General features: G+C 32.1%; 1 non-coding gene across 1 annotated transcript; it reads right to left on the bottom strand.

Annotated features, from left to right (window-relative positions):
- Window positions 1-7,506: 7,506 nt before the first annotated feature.
- Window positions 7,507-7,697, bottom strand: LOC141424360 (U2 spliceosomal RNA). Its single transcript, XR_012449307.1, has one exon. It is a non-coding gene; the product is annotated as a U2 spliceosomal RNA (small nuclear RNA).
- Between the last annotated feature and the right edge of the window lie 12,685 nt (window positions 7,698-20,382).

Here is a 20,382-nt window from a genome sequence, read left to right on the forward strand (position 1 = left end):
TTCTCTTTTCAGACTTGTACTTCTCATTTTCTTTTTAGGCTTTGGAATGTTGAGGAAAGAAACACTCCAGGTATCATTCTACCTGTTGGTCTGAAGATTTATATTACTTCAGTTTCCAGAGCATTCTCTCTTTGTGTTTTGACTCTACTTTCTGAATAAATTTTTACCCTGTCAGTGTCTCACCTCTCATTTTCTACAGAACATATCTATAACTCTTCCTATACTTCTGCTGTACATTTGCCACTGTCCACATGCAACAACAAATGCAATCAGTGCTTTATCATTGGAGGAGAGGTTGTGGGTAAGGGCAATGGGTATCTTTTAGAAAGGAATAATTTATTCTCAAAATCTCCTTCCAATGCAAGTAAGCACTCAATACAGAAACATCCACACCCATGTTTATCACAGCACTATTCACAACAGCCAACTTACAGAATCAGGCTACATCCTCATCAACAGAAAAATAAATAAATAAAATGTGGTATATATACAGTATGGAGTATTATTCAGACATAAAGAATAATAAAATTATGCCATTTGCAGGAAAATGTATGGAACTGGAGATCACCATATTAAGCAAAATAAACCAGACTCAGAAAGACAAAAATGACATCCTTTGTCTCTTATGCAGAATCTAGATCTAAAGCAAAAAACATAAACATAAAGGGGGAACTATTTAGAATGGAACCAGTAGGAGGTATGAGAGGGGAAAAGGGAGGGGATATGATCAAGGTACATTGTATACATGCAATTAAAAGGTCATAATGAGACCCATTTAAATAAATGTGGGTGGAGGTGGGGGTATGTAAGTAATAGAGGTGTAAATATGATATAAGCATCTGGGTGCATCTATGGACACAGCACAGTGAAGGCTCTCACATTGTTCAATTCATATGCATTAATAAAAATTTTCCTACTTCCGATTAATAAACAGTAGGATAAATTCCTGATTCCACAATTCTATTTCCATTTTTCATTAAACAGCTGTCAAATGGAGACAATTACAATTTTATGAGATAAAAGAGATATTGACTTACAGATCACTCCATATTACATTCTTGAGTATAAACAAATGAATCTACTAAAGAATATGAGATTTGTGTGGGTACAGATCCCATCAATGTAGCCTTCTTCATTCCTGGAATGTAAGGAATATGTTAAAGAAAAAATAATCTTACAATTTAAAGTTATAGTCAACAAAGACACAGAATATTTAACAATTATTCCTTTGGAAAAACAGTAATTGGACTAAAAATGAGCTGATTCTAAATGCTTCCTGTACATTAACCTACTTATCCTCTTTATAAGCATAGGCTGCATGGATGGATAATTATTTGTTTTCCTTGCCTCTCAAGGAGTGAGTTCATCAATAAAACTTTGATAAATCACCAAATAACCTTTTAAACTACTAAATCATGGATACCAAACATGTGAAGGAGAAACAATAAAAGAGAAAACTCAAGAGCATTCTGGTTTTTATTTTTTGAAACTTCTTCATCCTTTAAATTTTCCCCAACCCTGATCTGCTTTAGTAAGTCTTTGACAAGCCCACCAAATTAGCTAATGTAGTATGTATATATTATGTCTCTCTCTATATATATACATACACAAGCATTATATACATATATTTTATATATATTACAAAGATGCTACATGTTAGTATATATATTCAATATAAATTGATATACATCTATATACATTGTATATATACGCTACATATACATACTAATACATATAATATTAAACATATATACAAAGAATGAGTCATTGCAAATATTATAGTTTTGCACAAATAATAGATTAAAGCAATTGCAATAAAAGAGTAATCATATTTTAGAGCAAAAACTTTATTGAGATTTTTCTTTGTGTCAGGCATTCTGTTAACTTGTTAAAATATATTCTCTGTTATATTCTTTTCATCTCTATAATAACCAAACTTATGAGGTAAGTATTATCATCCCCATTTTATAAATAAAAAATAAAAGCTTAAACAATTTTAACAGTTTGGCCAAAAGCACCCTTCAAATGTATGGCGGAACAAGAATTAAGAGACACTTACTACACTTAATGATTGAGACAGAACACAGTGAATCTAGTAATTTCCTCCTTATGTTTTACCTGATTTCTTCATCTTCAAGCAAATTTGCTGCACAGAGCCTAAGCCAAAGAATTGTTGGTGTAGTTCTTCACCCTTCTAAACTAATTCTGAATTATGCCTCCTGTTTTTATTTCCCAGTCTTCTGTGACCAGAGTAGCAAAATTATTCCCAAAGAATAAAAATAGTTTGCAACTTTTCTCTTTTTGGTGTTGCACAGAAAAAAATTATAATTTTTTATATATCTTGAAATGAGTTCTGATAATTCAGAAACTGTAAGGTATATCAGTCTTAGAACACCCTGCCTTAGGCACTCTCTGTAACAAACAGATCTGCTATCCAAACATTACAACCCCATCTACACTGACTACTTGCTCAGTCCTTCTTGTATTATGGGAGTCTCAGAATTCTCTGATGGCACTTAGCAGAAAATGTGCTGAGAAGAGTAGGAGTAGAATAAAATAACTTTGGGTATTCAAAAATCTCTCCAATAGTGTGGGGTATGGTACACAGAAGACTAAGAGTTTCTTATTAACCAAAGTGGCAGAGACACATTTCTCTTAGCCTATAATAGACCTCTATTTCCTCTTTATATAGCCAAGTAGATCTCAAATAAAGTTACTTATAATTAAACTGACATATCATAATGTGAGATAATTTTTCTGACTCATTATAATTAGAAATGATTCTTCTCAGAAATTGAGAAAGTAGTGATTTTTGTGTTGTATTTTAAGGACATTTTGACCACATCTTTCCCAAGGAAGATGAGAATGTCTTAGAAAACATAACTATTGCCTACCACAATAAGGACAAATTCCAAAATCATTTTTAGGTCTTACAATCCTCTGTCTGATATATTATTCCTCTCTCACAATACAAAAAAAAAATCTATGTTTTAGGGCTAGGGTGTAACTCAGTGGTAGAATACCTCCCTAGCATGTGCTCCCTGGGTTTGATCCCTAGCACTGCAAAAAATAATTTAATTAATTAATTCAAGTGTTTCTATACACTAGCTGTATAAAGCACACTAACTTCAGAATTTAAAATATTTAAATAAGTTTATCAATATTTAAATAAGTTCAAGGACTAAGTATTATGATTTATAAAAATAATTAATGCTTAGTTACTAAGACTAATGATTTTATAAAATGCACTGAAGGGCATATACTAAGCCCATTCAGGGTGGAATTATAAATAATGAATACTGCTACACTTGTCAGACTAAATGAGCAAAATCCAAAATGGTCTGATTTACTCACTAATTTGATGAAGTTACTATTTTCCCATAGATTTTCCATCAAGGAAAATGAAAGCATATCTGATGTGAAACATATACATCAAAAGCTATGCTAACACCACATCATGAGTGATGTCCCAATAATCTGTTGTCTCTTCTGTAGTTAAGTCATACAACACTGATCTAAGTCACAGTTGACGCAAGGGTCATTCCAGTTTGATATTATTATTGACATAGTTTTCTTCAGTCCAGTCTAAAACAACATTATGGGTAGATCTTAAGTAATCTTTTTTTATTGACAATCTCTCAAACTCTTAACCTATTTTCAAATACAAGATAAATCATATTTCAGAATACATACTAAAAATACTATGTTCTAATACAAGTAATTACAAAGTAAATTCCATCACTACATAAGTAAAGAAATTATCAACCAAGAAATTATCTGTCTAAAATGTAATGACCTTAAGTCATGTGCTTGTATAAGTAAACAACTGAAAATTTTTACTTTCATATTGCATAAGCCAAAATTAAACCCTAATCATGTTAGCCAGTCTAATTTCACAAGTCTAATGATTTGTGAAGTTTTGTTTACATGAATTATATGAGATATTTGTCAAATCACTTGATAAATGGTCACAAAGTGAAACTATATTAGTTTTTACTTTTAGTTATGCCTGCTAAAGCCTCTTTCATCTATTTATTCCCAATTCTCTTTAAACTAGTCTCTCATTCATACATGCATATATATGTACCCATATATACCCTACACTATATATATATGTACACACACAATTCCAGCAAATAAAGAGTTTTGAAATTAATTGAAAACATCTGATAGCAGAATTAATGTCTTATTCTAAAGAAACCTAATTTATGATATAGGTATTTACAGTTTGTATTTCAAAATAAATTGAGTGGAAAATGGTAGAAATGATTGTTGACTTTTTCCTAAACAAGTATTTTTCATATATAAATCTGGCTGAAATTAAAATTAGTGATGATTGTTGCATTAGTTATTCGTAAATAGTGCAAGATTGAAGAAAATAAATAAGATCAGAAAAGAATCAATGACACACCCAGTACAATAATATGATAATATAAATATAAAAAAAGGAAAAAAAATCAAGAAAAGTTTCTTACTTATTGACATTGACATACTTATGCATATATACCTGTACATATATATGCATGTATATGTTTGTGATTACGGTAGAAGTATCAATACTATTGACTTAACTTAGTGGGTGATTTTCTCTCATGAAATACATGAAACCACAAGAACTTGTGCAGAATTTTAAATATCAGCCAGAAGACTTTTTTTAAATAAATGTGAGTTATGAAGCATGATACAGTAAATTGAGAATAGGCAGATTTAAAGTTAGTTAGACCGAGCTATTTGTTTCCTACGTCTTTACCCATTGAGAATTGTAGACTTAAAAAATTAATTTTATATGTATAATTATTTTAGATGATATTATGTGTGCATTTAACTAGTCAAAAAGCTAGATGTACTGAACCTATGCCTAATTAGCTTGGAATTTTTGTCATAAGGGCATACTGAATTTTGTCATGTGACCTCTGTACATGTGATGGCAATATCATATGAGTTCTTGCCTCTTAAAAATTTTGTTATGTTGGGTGCCATATATGATTTTTAAATGTTAAAAAAACAACTTTTCATTCCAGGATGAAGCAAAGCTCCATTTGATTTGATAATATTTTTTCATTTCCTTTTCCTTTGTTTTCTTCCCTCCCTTCCTTCCTGCCCTTCTTATTTCCTTGACAGGATTCTGATGTGCAATCCAGGCTGGTCTGGAACTTCTGATTTTCCGGTCTCAACCTCCACCGTGCTGGGATTATAGATGTAGGTGTGCGCCACCATTCTTGGATGATTTGGTAACATTTTCTTATGGATTATATTATATCTATTCATGAGGAAAACTGATCTGTTGAATTTTGCTTCATTAAGGCCTTTTTCCAGTTTTCATTTTGGTATTGGGCTCATAAAATGAGTATTAAGGTGTCTTACTCTCTTAGACATTACAGAAGAGTTTATAGGGAAATTATTAATATTTCTGTGAAATGAGTTTTATTTTACTGATTTTTAACAGATTAGATTTTCTTCTTAAACTGATATATAAAATATAATCCTCTCTTCTAGCTTTCTGAAATATACAGTATATTGTTATATGTAGTCACCCTATTATGTAACAAACAAACATTGATCAAACTTACCGTGCATGAAAGCAACACTAGGAATCTCTCTGTAGAGCTATCTTTATCCCAAACTAGCAAAAATGAAATGTCTTTCTTATTATCTCTTATGTTTTCTCTTCAACAAAATTGAAGAAGAGGGAAGAACAGGTTTTGCCTGGAAGCCAGGTGTTAGGGGCGGAAGGGAAGTGGCACAAACAATATATACACATATAAGTAAATGCAAAATGATTAAAAAAATAAATAAAAAATAAATCAATGTGAAATTTAAAAAAACCCAACAACTTACCTATCCCTCTGGAACCCCTACTTTTTGCAGCCTCTGATAACCACGATTCTATTCTTGACTACATTAGATAACTTTTTCTTTCTACATATCAATGAGATCAAGGTATATTTGTCTTTCTGTGCCTAGCTTATTTAATTTATCTCCAGTCCCATTTCTGTTTTCCTAAATAACAGTATTTCATTCTTTTCATGGCTAAATATCATTCCATTTTCCACATGACCATATTTTCTTTATGCATTTATCCGTTCATGAATACTTAGATTGCCTCCTTTTCTTGGCTATTTTGAATAACACTGTAATAAACATGGGAGTGCAGATGTTGCTTCAAGACATTGATCTCATTTTATTTATGTAAATCCTCACTTGTGGGATTGCTGAATCATATATTAGTTCCACAGTAATCTTTTCTATAATTACTATACTCTTGCATGTTCCCACCAATACTATGCAAGGGTTCTTTCCTCAACATCCTTGCCAACACTTATCTCCAGTTTTTTTGAAAATAGCCATCTAATTGGCATGCAGTTATATTTCATTGTCACTGTGACTTGAATTTTCCTGATGATTAGTGATTTTGAATTTTTTTTTCATGCACATCTGTTAACAACTTGTATCTCCTCTTTTGGCAAATGTCTAGTTCTATTGCCCATTTTTGAAATTGGGTTATTGTTTTATTTCTATTGATTTTTTGTGCTCCTTCTATAGTATGTTGTCATATATATAGTTTGTAAATAATTAGGTTATCTCTTCATTCTGATTGCTATTTCCTTAGTTGTATAGAAACTTTTCAGTTCTATGTTATCCCATTTATCTAAATATTTTTTTTTTTGCTTTTTTCCATGTGCTTTGGAATCTCACTTATATCCTAGTCATTTCCCTTAGATTTTCTTTTAGTGGTTTCATGGGTTCAGTTCTTAAACTAAATCTTGTATCAATTCTCTGCTGACTTCTGTAATTGGTGAGAGATAGACCTAGTTTAATTCTTCTACATATAGACACCCAATTTTCCCAGTATCATTTATTCACATTACTATCTTTAATGCATTTTTAATAACTTAGTTAAAATAAGATGGCCAAAGATGTATGAGTTTGTTTTTAGGCTCTGTATTCTGTTTCATTGGTTTGTGTCTGGTTATATGCCAATATGATGCTGCTATAATTGATGTAGCTTTGTAGTATATTTTGAAGTCAAGGTGTGCCTCTAACTTTGTCCTTTTTACTCAGACTTCTTTGGATATTCAACTTACATATTTTGTGTCTTCTTCAACTTCCTTCATGAAAGTTTTATAGATATATTTCACCTCTTTTGTTAAATGCATCCTAAGCTATTGTAGCTATGGTAAATGAGATTATTTTCTTGATTTCCATTGTGGACAACTTGCTATGGATACAGAGCAACACTACTGATTTTTGTAAGTTTGTTCTTCATCTTGCAACTTCACTAATTAATTTTATGGGACTTTTGGTAGAGCACATGGAATTTTCTACATGTAAGATCATGACATCTTCAAATAGTCACAATTTAACTTAGTCTTTTCCAATATTCATGACCTTTTTTTCTCCCTGTTGCCTGTTTGCTCAGGCTAGCACTTCTAGTACCTAATTGAATAAAGGTAGTGAAAATGAGCATTAATTTTTACTTTTTAGACAAATTTTTACTTCCCTGATGGGGTGTGCACCATTCCTAGAGGTATTGCAATTCCAGGCTGATATGTGGAATGGACAGAGCAACCTCCTATTCCATCTCCTATTTCAAAAAATCCACTTGATATATTATTCTTGGATAGAGGACATGTCAGATACTTAGCTGAGAAGAACAGGTACTACACTTGATCTTAGCCAAAAGACCAAGAGGCAATATTAAAAAAAAACACTTACATTTTTTTCTTTTTATGTGGGTGTGTGGTACTGATGTTTGAACTCATGGCTTCATGCTTGCTAGGCAGGCTCTCTACCACTTGAGCTACTCCGCCTGTCCAATGCTCACTTTTCTTTCATTTTTTCTTTCTCTCTCTCTTTTTTTTTTTTTTTTTGGTGATTCTGGAGTTTAAACTCATGGCCTCACATTTGGGCACTGTACTACATGAGCCACTCGGCCAGCCCTGAGCATCCATTTTTATTCAAGATCTTAGAAAGAAAGACTTTCATTTGGTTTCTCACTTCAGTGTAATATTAGCTTGGTGTACTATAAATGACTTTTATATCCCTCTACACCTAATTTTTCCAGTGTTTTTTATCATGAAAAATTTGAATTTTATCAATTTTTTCTGAATCTATTGAGAGGATCTATAGGGTTTTTTCTTCTTTCTGTTGATTTAGTGTATCACAATCATTAATTTGTACATGTTGCAGCTTTTGCTTCTCAGGACTGAATCTCAGTTCCTTATGGTGAATATAGTCTCTCAATGTGCTGGTGGACATAGTTTATTAGTATTTTGTTGAATTTTTTTATACTCATGTTAACCAAAGACATTATTCTGTCATTTTCTTTTTTTGTCACAGTCTTGTCTGGTTTTGCTAAGAGGGTAATATTGGCCTTGTAGAATGGGTTTGGATCAATTCTGTCCTCTTCTGTTTCTTAAATTAAGGAGAATTGGTACTAATGCTTTTGTAAATGTTTGCCACTGCTCAGTAGTGAGCTCTCTGCTTCTAGGCTTTTCTTTGATGGGATAAGTTTCTTACTGACTCTACCTCATAAGTTTTTATTGGTTTATCCAGGTTTCTATTTCTTCATGACTCAATTTAATAAGATGTACATATGCAGAAATTTGTTCTCTTCTTGTAAGTTACCAAATTTTTGGCATATATTTGTTCATAATTATCTGTAATGATACTTTGTATATCCATGGTATTAATTGTAATATCTTTCTTTTTTTGTGAGACTTCTCTCTCTTTTCTGTTGTCCAGTTGAGGATTTGTGATTTTGCTTATCTTTTGAAGAAACAGTTCTTAATTTGTTTTGTGTCATTTTTAGTCCTGAACTCATTTACTTTTACTCTGTTCTTTATTATTTCTTTACTTACAGTAATTTTGGAATAGTTTGTTCTTGTTTCTATTTTTCCTTAAATTGTAGGAATGCCTTATATAATTGAGGTCTTTCTGCTTGTATGATAGGCTATAGACTTCTTTTTAGTACTGATTTTGTTCTATTCCTTGGGATTTACTGTGTTTTGGTTTCATTTGCTTGTTTCAAGAAATTTTTTAATTACTTTTTCAGATCTTCATTGATTCATTATGATTGATTCAAGGGTAAGTTATTTAATGCCCATGAATTGATATAGCTTCCAAGGTTTCTCTTGTTACTAATTTCAAACCTATTGCATCATTATTGGAAAAAGAATATGATTTCAATTTCTTAAACTTTATTGAGACTTGTTTTATATATCTAGCCTGAGAAGTGGTCCATGTACTGATTAGAAGGATGTGTATTGTTTAGCTATTGAATGGTATGTTCAGCAGATATCCATTAGGTCAATTTGGTCTAGGTTTCAACAAATATTTCTTGTTGATTTTCTTCAGGATTATCTGTCTGCTTGGGATTTTTCTTGTGAGATTTTATATGAAAATTTAGTTTCTTTAATAGATATGGAATAGTTTGATCTATCTAGTTTGTCTTGAATGGGAATAAGTTTGTCCATTGCATATCAATTGCTGAATATTTTGCATAAATTTATTCATAATATTGACATGTATTATTTTCATGTCTGTATGAGCTATAGTGACATTATATTTTCATTCTTGATACTGGTGTTCTACAAGTTTCATAAATGATGGCAGAATCAAATGAATTCCTATGTCTGAGACAGAGCTCTTTATTATTCATGATATATAAAGTAGCAGTTTGCTTGGACACTCCAAATCCAATTTGGAAAGTGATGAATGATGAAAATGAATGTTATGCATGTGGAGAATTGGTATCACAGCTGTACAACCCCAAGTCACTCCTCACTTGCAGGTGGACATATCTGCATTGTCCTTTAACAAGTATCCTTATAAAGAGTCTGAAACAAAACTTTCACATGTTTTTTTCTCTGTAGACATATAACAATGTCAGGAATCTGTGGAGAATTGTGCCCTTCTCCTTTCACTATTCTTTCCATGATTAGTCTGGCCAGGGTTTATCAATTTTATTATTTCCAAAGATTCAACTAGTGATTCCATTTATATTCTCTAATTGTAGTGATTGTTACATTTATTATTTCTTTCTTTATGTTTGCTTAGAGTTGAATTTTCTCTTCTTTTTCTTCTATGTCCTTAAAATGGAAAGTAACATCATTAATTGTAAGACTTTTGTCCTTTTGTAATATATACATATAACTGCATAAATTTTTAGCACGTACTCATTTTGTTTATACCACAAATACTAATACATTGCATTTATTATTATTCATTTGAAATATTTTCTCAACTTTCTCTTATGTGTTTTATCATTGGGTTGTGGTGCTTTCTTTGTCAATGTGTATGGATGCATTTATTGTATTGGAAATGTTTTATTTTTTGAAAATATGTAGTCATTATTGTACATTGTGTTTTATTTCTTTATTATACATATTTAAGTATATGGACCATATTTTTAATGGCTGCTTAAGCACTTTGTTATGGTTCCATATTCTCTGTTATTTCTGGATCTTTTTATATTGATCAGTTATTTTCTTAGTCATCAGTTCTAAGTTCTGCTTTTTGAAATGACTGGAAATTTTCAAGTTAAATACTGAGCATTATAAATTTCACATGTCTATGCTGGCTTTTATTGCATTCCTTTGAAAAGTGGTTAATTTTATTCTGGCACATAATTTATTCACACATGCTTGGTTAGAGTCTACTGAGCTTCACTTTTAAACTCACTAAACTGTAAGAAGAACCTTTAGTCTGAATCTGGCCACAACTCAGGTTAGAACTACTTGAGTACTCGTCCATCAATTCCATATGTTACAAAATATTTCCATTCTGGATAGTGTGAATGTAAACTCTTTCTAGTCCTTACTTCTTTTGAAAATTTCATTGTTCTCCTGCTTTCTAGTAGCTCTTTACTATGTTTTGAGTACTTTACTCCACAAATATACAGATCTATATTCATCCAAAGATTTAGCAAGATATATTTTCAGATTTATGGAGATTTTTCTGTGAAACCCTTTCTGTCTGGTACTATTCCTTATAGACTCTAGATTAAGTAGCTTTTATGAATATCAAAATTTATCTCTTCAATTCAGCAAGACTATCAGGTAATTCTTGTGTTATCCATCCTTGCCCTGAAACCCGTAAGTGGCCTCTAGATAGTTAACTGAAATAATTACAGAGTTTACACTAGTTTTTCATTCTCTCAGAGTTCAATTCTGAGCTACCTGTAACAATGTCTGAAAATAGTTGTTCCCAACATGTCTTCTGGCTTTCTAGTTGTTATACTGAGATGGTAATTCTAGTCCCTTTACAGCAATAAGAAAAAATTCTAGAAGCATGATTCCACTTTTATTCTTGAATTGAAGACTACTAAATATGCATAATTTTCCTGATGTGGTATTAAAAAGTCCACACAGCAGAATTATAACTTGGACCATAGAGACTGACAAAAAATAGATTTTTAACACTGTGTGTATCCTGAAAAGTAAATCTGAACATGCCAACCCCCATCAGTTATTCTTGTAAATAAGTCTGCTTGAGTTTGTGTTGAGCTAGGAGATAGGTAAAAATGACAGGAACTTTTTTCACTGCATTTAATGAAGAGGGTGAATATTCACAAAATTTCCCAAAATTCAGAAACAACTGGTATAATTTTTTTTAAGATTTAAAAATTCTTAAGACAGAAATCAAATTAGAGAAATAGATATAATTAGTAATAGTATATTTGGAGTTTCTTCTTAATTACCATTAAAAGTATAAACTTACTTAAATATATCTATGAAGGAAGTAAAATAAACAATTTCACCAAAAACCTTTGTGGAACAAAATTAAAATTCATATATTTTTATTTACAATTAAATTTACAAATTTATTTTATTTAAAAATTTTTATTATCATATTGCTGTACTGAGATCATATTGTGATATCAAAAACACATTTCACTGCTTTACATCTTGCCTTTTATAGAAGTTCTTATATATTAGTTTAATTTTCCCTCTCTGTCATTATTCCTCCCCACTTAAAAAAATTTTAACAAGTCGCATTTTCCATTTTCATGCACAAGTACATAACAGTTCTACCATATTCTTTCCTTTTATCCTCCACCCTCCCACTGATACCAACTTCAGACCCATATTAGTTTTTGTAGTAATAAAAGATGTGTTTTAAAGAATCTGATGTTTAATTCAGTGTCAAATTCAAAGTCCATTAGGAAGAATAACAGTGCTTCACAGCTGTTAGCACAATGTCAAGACCTACACAGGTCTACAGAATTAGTGAAACATTTAAATATATTATCTACAGAATAAAAATTACTGTGCCTCAAACTTAGAATTCTTATAGAAGTAAATTCCATATTTCAATAAATATAATTACTTAATTTTCATTCTAGTTCTGAGACTCAAACTTAAGTGAAAAATATTAAATTCCAGTGTTCTGTTACCTTTGAAAGTTGAATCTGTTTAAGGTGAAACAGGGACTTTTTAAAAATGTTATTTTATTTGTGTTTCTAACCCCTGTCATAGTCTCAGCAGACTGATTAGACAACTACCTGTAACTATAGCAAGCTTAAAATATAAACTTCTTTTATGAGATCCGTACAGATACGAACATAATTTTTTTTATTGTTACCATTGTTTCTGTCACAATACATCAGGTCAACCAAATCCACTATATCCAAACAAAAACTTGTCTCCATTGATCTTATTTTCTTATCAAGCTCTGTCTTTATTTAATTGTTCTTTTATTTCCTCACATATAGTGGTCATGAAAATGGACACCTCCTGTCACCCACTTAAGTACCTTAACTGACCATCTGCCTCAGGTACTCCACTCTAAAATATATCACTATGCTTCTGTGAGATCATGTTTTTAAATGCAATTCCTGAGAAATCATTAAGCATGGCATGAATAGTCAGGCTTATTCTCAGGAGATATATAAGTATTCAGATAATCTGGTTTGACGAATCCCTTTGAGAACCTTGAAAAACTATTTTAGAACTGCATTATGCTCTCAGTATTTCTTTCTGATTTCTTCTTTCCTTCACAAAAGCCATGTCTGAATCATGAGAAATCTGAAACTAGAAGCATGAAATGAAGAAATTTGGATGGATGCTCCTGAACACACAGGTCAGCAGACCTTCTAGGCCTGCAGAGATGCTCTATCATGCACCAGTAAGTTCTAGTGTTTATTTCATGATAGAAGATGCCGGGGTCAATAGATTCCTGAAATCAACAAGTCCCCTCTGCTTCAAGTACTGTCCTCACATCCTCTCCTGACTATTTCAACATACCTTACTGAAGAATCCCAGGGCTTAGGGAGAGAATACAGACTGTATATTTTGAAAGAGTTGCAACAATTAGCTGGTATTAAAAAAAAAAAGCAGGAGCCAGAGAAATACTCTGGGAATGTGTTCTAGTGATTCCTCACCAGGAAAACCAAAGGATAATGTTACATAAACAACCTATTAACTGAAGTCCATGCTCAGGACATGGGATGGTTTCTCAGTGAATGGAGCAAAGTCATTGTGTGTATGGCTCTTCAATACAAAAAGTATAATAAGGTCTTTGATTCACAATGTGGAAATAGTTGAGTTGACTTGGCTGCTAGGAATAGAGAGCATAGGAATCCAGAGTCTAAATGAAGTGGAAATAAATAAACATGTATATCATGTGAAATTGAAGTTTTCCCTTTCAGAAAGTCCAGATTGTACATTTTTAACAGAACTTTAAGAATGCATATGTGAGAGGAACACTGAATTTAGTAAGAAATTCAGTGGTGGCTCTTTTGTCCCAGCCATGGTTGATGGTAAGAAATATGATCATTAATATCCACATGCATCTTCTTATTCCAGCATAACAGATCTTGAACTTTCAGAAGTCAGTAGACTTCAATTCCTATAATGACCCACAGAGTTGGAATGGTACCTAGGGGAACTATTAAGCACCAGGGACTTTGAAGATTGAGCACTAAGACCAAGAGGTTGAAGGTAGTCACTCTAATAAAAAGAAAATCACAATTTCTTGCTCAGTCCTCAGACATGAATAGATTACAGTCCAGAAGGGAAAACTCTATACTATGGCAAGAATTTACCATACCTATTTATCCAGTTCTGTAAATGGGGATATACACACTTGCTTAAGTGATTACATGTAAGAGAAAGAGGAATGTGTTTAGGTATATTTAACAACTACTGACCCTAGGGTCTCAGTTGGCATTAATAACTGGAAACCCAAAACACCATCTCTGTACCCTTGCTAGAGTGGTTTACGGGGCCTCTGTATAGTCAAGGCATCACATTCTATCCACATTAAATGTACTTAGAGTAGATAGCAAGCACTCATGACAACAAATATATACCTTTTAATCACCTTTCCCTGTGTGTACTGATCCCCTCACGTGTGCATTATACATTTCGCTTACTGGCATCACTATTTGCCAGTTGTTCAAATTACTATCCCAAGAGCTTTTCTTCAGTCCTCATCCCATACCTTCTAACTGCAGTTAACCATTCAAACCTGTTGATTCTACTGGATTTGTGGGGGGGGATTGTGTTTGTTTTTGATTTTTGATAGTAGAGACTGAGTTCAGGGTCACACATATGCTAAGTAAGCAAGCTCTCTATCACTGATCTCCATCTCAACCTTTAAATATTTTTAAATTTTAATTTGTGACAGGGTCTTGTGAAGTTGCCCAGGCTGGCCTTGAACTTTTGATCCTCTTGCATCAGCCTCCCTAGTATTTAGGATTATATATGTGTGCCACCAAGCCAGCAGTTTATGTCTTGATTTATCAAAACTGTATCATTTTCTGACTGATCTCCTTCTAATATCAAGTTCAAAAACAAATTCCAAACACCTAACATATGAATCTACCTAAAATACTACTTAGACACTTGTTTTCCTTGCCAAAAATATTTTGGTGTCTCCAATAGAATTCAGGAAAAATTCCATACTCTTTATTGTTCATAAAAGCATATTCAAAGACCAGTCTCCATCTCTCAACACCTCATCCTTCACCTGAAAACTATAAGTTCCACATGAAAATTTAGACTCTTACCTTGCTAGAGTGCCTATAGTTCTACATTATCTTCCTAGAAGCATTCCATAATACTGACAGCTAGATTAAGTGTATTCATATTTATCCTTATAACATTAAGTGATTACCCTATCTCAGCAATCATTACACTTAAATCTTACCATGTTTATATTTTCTGGCCCATTGAACTATTTTATTTACCAAGTATCTAGTATTTTCCCTGGTTCACATATGTTAGATATTTACCAGATGGTTTTTAAACAAAAATAGTATTTCAAAACCTTCTCAAAATTCTTGAAATATGAGTTATTACCTCATATTAACTCAAATAGAAGATGTGTCCTCACAAATAATTCAGGATTCAAATTTACATTTGTTCTATTTACATTTACCCTTGTTTCTTTTCATGGAAATAATGACTATAGTTAAAACAGTAAGAGATTTTCTTCTAGCTCTGCTCCAGAATAGGAAATAGTAGATGTTTAAAGCATAACATTTGTGAAAAATCAAGAATAATACAATTCTTACCAAAATATTTACATTCGTGTATTTTGTGTCTGGCTATGCATACACATATTAGGCACCAGCACTGTATTTTAGTTTGTCATCTTATATAAAACCCATACGGTTTGAGAACTTGAGAGAAGCTGAACGATTCCCCCAAATTATCAGCTACTTAACTAACAAGAGAGTAGTAATTACACACTTGAATATATTAATTCAAGGAACACTCCACTATTGAACATTCAGAAATTTCTTACCTCAGTATATTTTTTGGGGGTACACAAAAAATTTTTTGTGTCTCCTCCCAACAATGCCTCTTCCTTCTCCTTTGTAGGCTAAGTTGTTAATCAGTTTTTATTCCATAGCTGAATGAAGCTACTTTTTAAAAGTAGAGGGACACTTAGATTCATAGATGGGGCAGAGGAAAAGAAGAAAGAGACCATTATTTTGGCCACTTTTTGAGCAAAATAATTATTTAAAAATTATGTCTAGCATGCCTTAGAATATTCACTATGTGCTACACTGCTAATTCTACTTTCTTCCCCTCTCTCCCACTCATCTTATCTTCCCACTCGTTTTTCCTATCCTACTTTTTCCTTTAAATTGTATACTATAAATTCTACCTCATTATTCTTCATTTTATTGCAAAGCCAAAAAAGAAGGGCAAGCAATGAATCTTTTCCTGGTTTTTATGTCACACAAATACTCACAAAAAAGATTATTAAAAGGATACCCTAAATATTAAAAGACATATAAAACTTACATTTATAATTACCTTCGATACTTTATTTTACTATGATGAAAATATATTAATAAAACTAGTGGATTTTTGTAATTGTTATAAATATATTAAAGAAAAATACACCCAGAAATTAAAAAATGTATGTATTCCATCTTAAATCATATAAATAACTGAATGATTTATTTTCTCATCTTTTTCTTATATTTTCATCCAAGAGAACATAAGTTATGATATATACTCAAGAGTTTCACTCTTATGTTTATTAGAATTCATTGTATCTTCTAATTCTTAATGAACTTCAGAAATGAAATAATATTGAAGATTTTGGTAGTTATTTTGCCATGTATAAGTCAAATGAAGATTTAATGGTCTAGTGAGAAATGTTTGATTTTTATATTTTGAAAGGGATAAGCCTTAAATGAATTCTGGAAAATTTAATTATTAAAACTTTGCATGTATTGTCTCTATTTAGTGAAATTAAATTCTTTTTTTAAGATTCGTTTTTTAAAATTTGACAAAAACTTAGTATAAAAATATAATTTAACAATGCAAACTCTTAAATGCCAGTATTTAATTAAGACTTGTAGGGTTAGCAGTAGGTAGTTTTGAAATAGTGAGCCCTATTATGCATGTGAAAGATTTAGAAGACGTGAAAGAAATCTGATGTTCCTATTCATTGTTAGTGTACTGAAAGGCTTCTGATTTTGCAAGTTGATTTTTCTATCCTGCTCTTTTCCTGCAGATTTTTATGATGTCTCAGAAGTTTGTATGGAGTTTTCTGGGTCTTTTAGGCATAAGATCATGTCATCTGCAAGTAGGGAGAGTTTGAATTCTTCCTTTCCAATTTGAACTTTTTAATTTCTTCTTCCTCTGGGTAGGAATTATAAGACTATGTTCAATAAAAATGGAGACAGTATACACCCTTCTCTCCTTCCTAACTATAAAGAAAATCATTTGTTTTTTCCCAATTTAGTATGCTGTTGGCTATAGACTTGTTGTAAATAGCCTTTATCATGTTGATTCCTTCTATTCCTAGTTTCGTCAGTGCATTTATCATGAAAGGATGCTGAAATTTTTCTGAACTTTTTTGCATCTATTGAGGTGATCATTTGTTTTTTGTCTTTGCTTCTATTAATATGCCATTACATTTAATGATTTGCATATGTTGAACCATCCCTGCATTCCTTTGTGAAACCAACTTGATCATGATGTATGAACTTCTTGCTCTGTTAATGAATTTGGTTTGCCTGTAATGTATTGAGAATTTTTGTAACTAAGCTTGAATTTCTCTCTTTTTGCTACGTCCTTGTCTTAGGCAAGGACAAAGTTTTGGAATAAGCATAATAGTCTTCACAGAGTGAGTGTAGCAGTATTCCTTTCCTTTAAATTTCATGGAAAACCTTGAGGAGTATTAGTATTAGTTCTTCTTTAAAGTTCTGGTAGAATTCAGCAGTTAATCCTTCAGGCCCTATCAGCTATACCACCAAAAGCAGTCTACAAGTTCAATACAATTCCCATCAAAATACCAATGACATTCATCACAGATAGTGAAAAATCAACCACAAAGTTCACTTTCTCTAAAATTGATCATATCGTAGGGCAGAAAGCAAACCTCAGCAAATATAAGAAAGTAGAAATAATCCCATGCATTCTATCTGATCACAATACACCAAAACAAGAACTCAACATCAAAAACAACAGTAAAAAACATGCAAAAAATTGGAAGTGAAACAACACATTGCTCAATGTTCAATAGGTCACTGATGAAATAAAAGAGGAAATTACAATGCTCCTGGAACTTAATGAAAATGAAAACATGACCTACCAGAACTTATGGGACACAGCAAAGGCAGTCCTAAGAGGAAAGTTTATAGCCATGAGTGCATATATTAAAAGGGCAGAAAGATCTCAAATCACTGACCTAATGCTACATCTCAAACTACTCAAAAAATAAGAACAAGCAAATCCCAAAACAAGCAGGAGAGAAATAATAAAAATAAGAACTGAAATTAATGAAATACAAAAAACCATACAAAGAATCAAAGAAACAAAAAGCTTATTCTATGAAAAAATAAACAATATTTTCAGACCCTTGGCAAAACTGACTAAAATGAGGAGAAAAAAACCCAAGTCAGAAAATCAGAAATGCCAAAGGGGAGATAACAACAAACACCATGGAAATCCAGAGAATCATCAGAGACTAAGTTGAGAACCTGTATTAAAATAAGTTCAAAAATCTTGAAGAAATGGACAAATATCTAGATACTTATGACCACCCAAAATTGAACCAAGAGGATATTTATCACCTGAATAGATCTATAACACAAAATGAAATTAAAGCAGCAATAAAGAGTATCCTAAAAAAGAAGAGTCCAGGACCTGATGGATTCTCTGCTGAATTCTATCACCTTTAAAGAAGAACTAATAAAACTATCATTACACTTTTGCACAAAATAGAAAGGGAAGGAACACTGCTTAATTCATTTTATGAAACCAGCATTACACTCATCCCAAAATCAGAAAAAGACACCTCCAAAAAAGGGAACTGTATGCCAATCTCCTTAATGAACATCAATACAAAAATCCTCAACAAAATAATGGCAACCCAAATGCAACAACATATCAGAAAGATCACTCAGCACGACCAAGTCAACTTCATCCCAGGGATGCAGGGGTGGTTCAACATGTACAAATCTATAAATGGAATACAGAACATTACTAGAAGCAAAGACAAAAACCAGTTGATCATTTCAATAGTTGCAGAAAAAGCCTTTGATAAACTTCAACACCACTTCATGACAAAAGCTCTAAGAAAACTCGGAGTAGAAAGAAAGTATCTCAATGTTATAAAGGCTATATATGACAAACCTACAACCAACATCATACTTAACAGTGAAAAACCGAAACCATTTCCCCTAAAATCAGGAAAGATACAAGGGTGCCTACTATCTCCACTCTATTCAACATAGTACTGGAATTCTTAACCAGAGCAATTAGGCAAGAAGAAGAAATAAAAGGAATAAAAATAGGTAAAGAAACTGTCAAAATATCCCTATTTGTAGACAATATGATCCTACACCTTAAGGACCCAAAAAACTACCCAAAAACTCCTAGACAGCATAAACTGCTATTGCAAGGTGGCAAAATACAAAATAAACTTACAAAAATCATTAGCTTTTCTATACACCAACAATGAACAAATTGAGAAGGAATATATGGAAACAATTCCATTTAGATTAGACTCAATAAAAATGAAATACCTAGAAGTAAACTTAAAAAGTATGTGAATGACCTCTACAAGGAAAACTACAAATCCCTGAAGAAAGAGATCAAGGAAGACTACAGAAGATGGAAATTTCTCCCATAAACATGGATTGGTAGAGTCAACATAGTCAAAATGGCTATACTTCCAAAAGGAATCTACATGTTTAATGCAATTCTAATCAAAATCCCAATGACTTTCATCACAGAGATTGAAAAAATCTACACTAAAATTCATTTGGAAACCCAAGGGGCAGTGAATAGCTAAGGCAATACTAAGCAAAACAAGGAATGCTGGAGGTATCACAATACCCAGCTTCAAACTATATTACAAATCAATAGCAATAAAAACCAAATGGTACTGGCACAAAAACACATATGAAGACCAGTAGAAAAGAATAGAGGACCCGGATATGAATCCACACAACTATACACGATGGAGAAAATAAAACCTCTTCAACAAATGTTGCTGAGAAAAATGGTTATCTGCCTGCAGAAAACTCAGTCTAGACCCATGGTTTTCACCCTGTCCTAGTATCAACTCAAAATGGATCAAGGACTTTAATATCAGACCTGAAACTCTGAAGTTAGTGCAGGAAAGAGCAGGGAATACTCTGGAAGTAATAGTTATAGTCAAGGACTTCCTCAGTATAACCTCAGCAGCTCAGCAACCAAAAGAAAAGATGTACAAATGGAACTTCATAAAATTAAAAAGCTTCTGCACAACAAAAGAAATGGTCTCTAAACTGAAGATACCATCCACAGAGTGGGAGAAAACATTTGCCAGCTATCCATCAGATGAAGGATTGATAACCAGAATATACAGGGAACTTAAAAAAATAAAGTCTCGCCAAATCAATGAACCAATAAACAAATGGGCAAC

This window comes from Castor canadensis, chromosome 6, assembly GCF_047511655.1.
Source record: "Castor canadensis chromosome 6, mCasCan1.hap1v2, whole genome shotgun sequence".
NCBI lineage: Eukaryota > Metazoa > Chordata > Mammalia > Rodentia > Castoridae > Castor > Castor canadensis.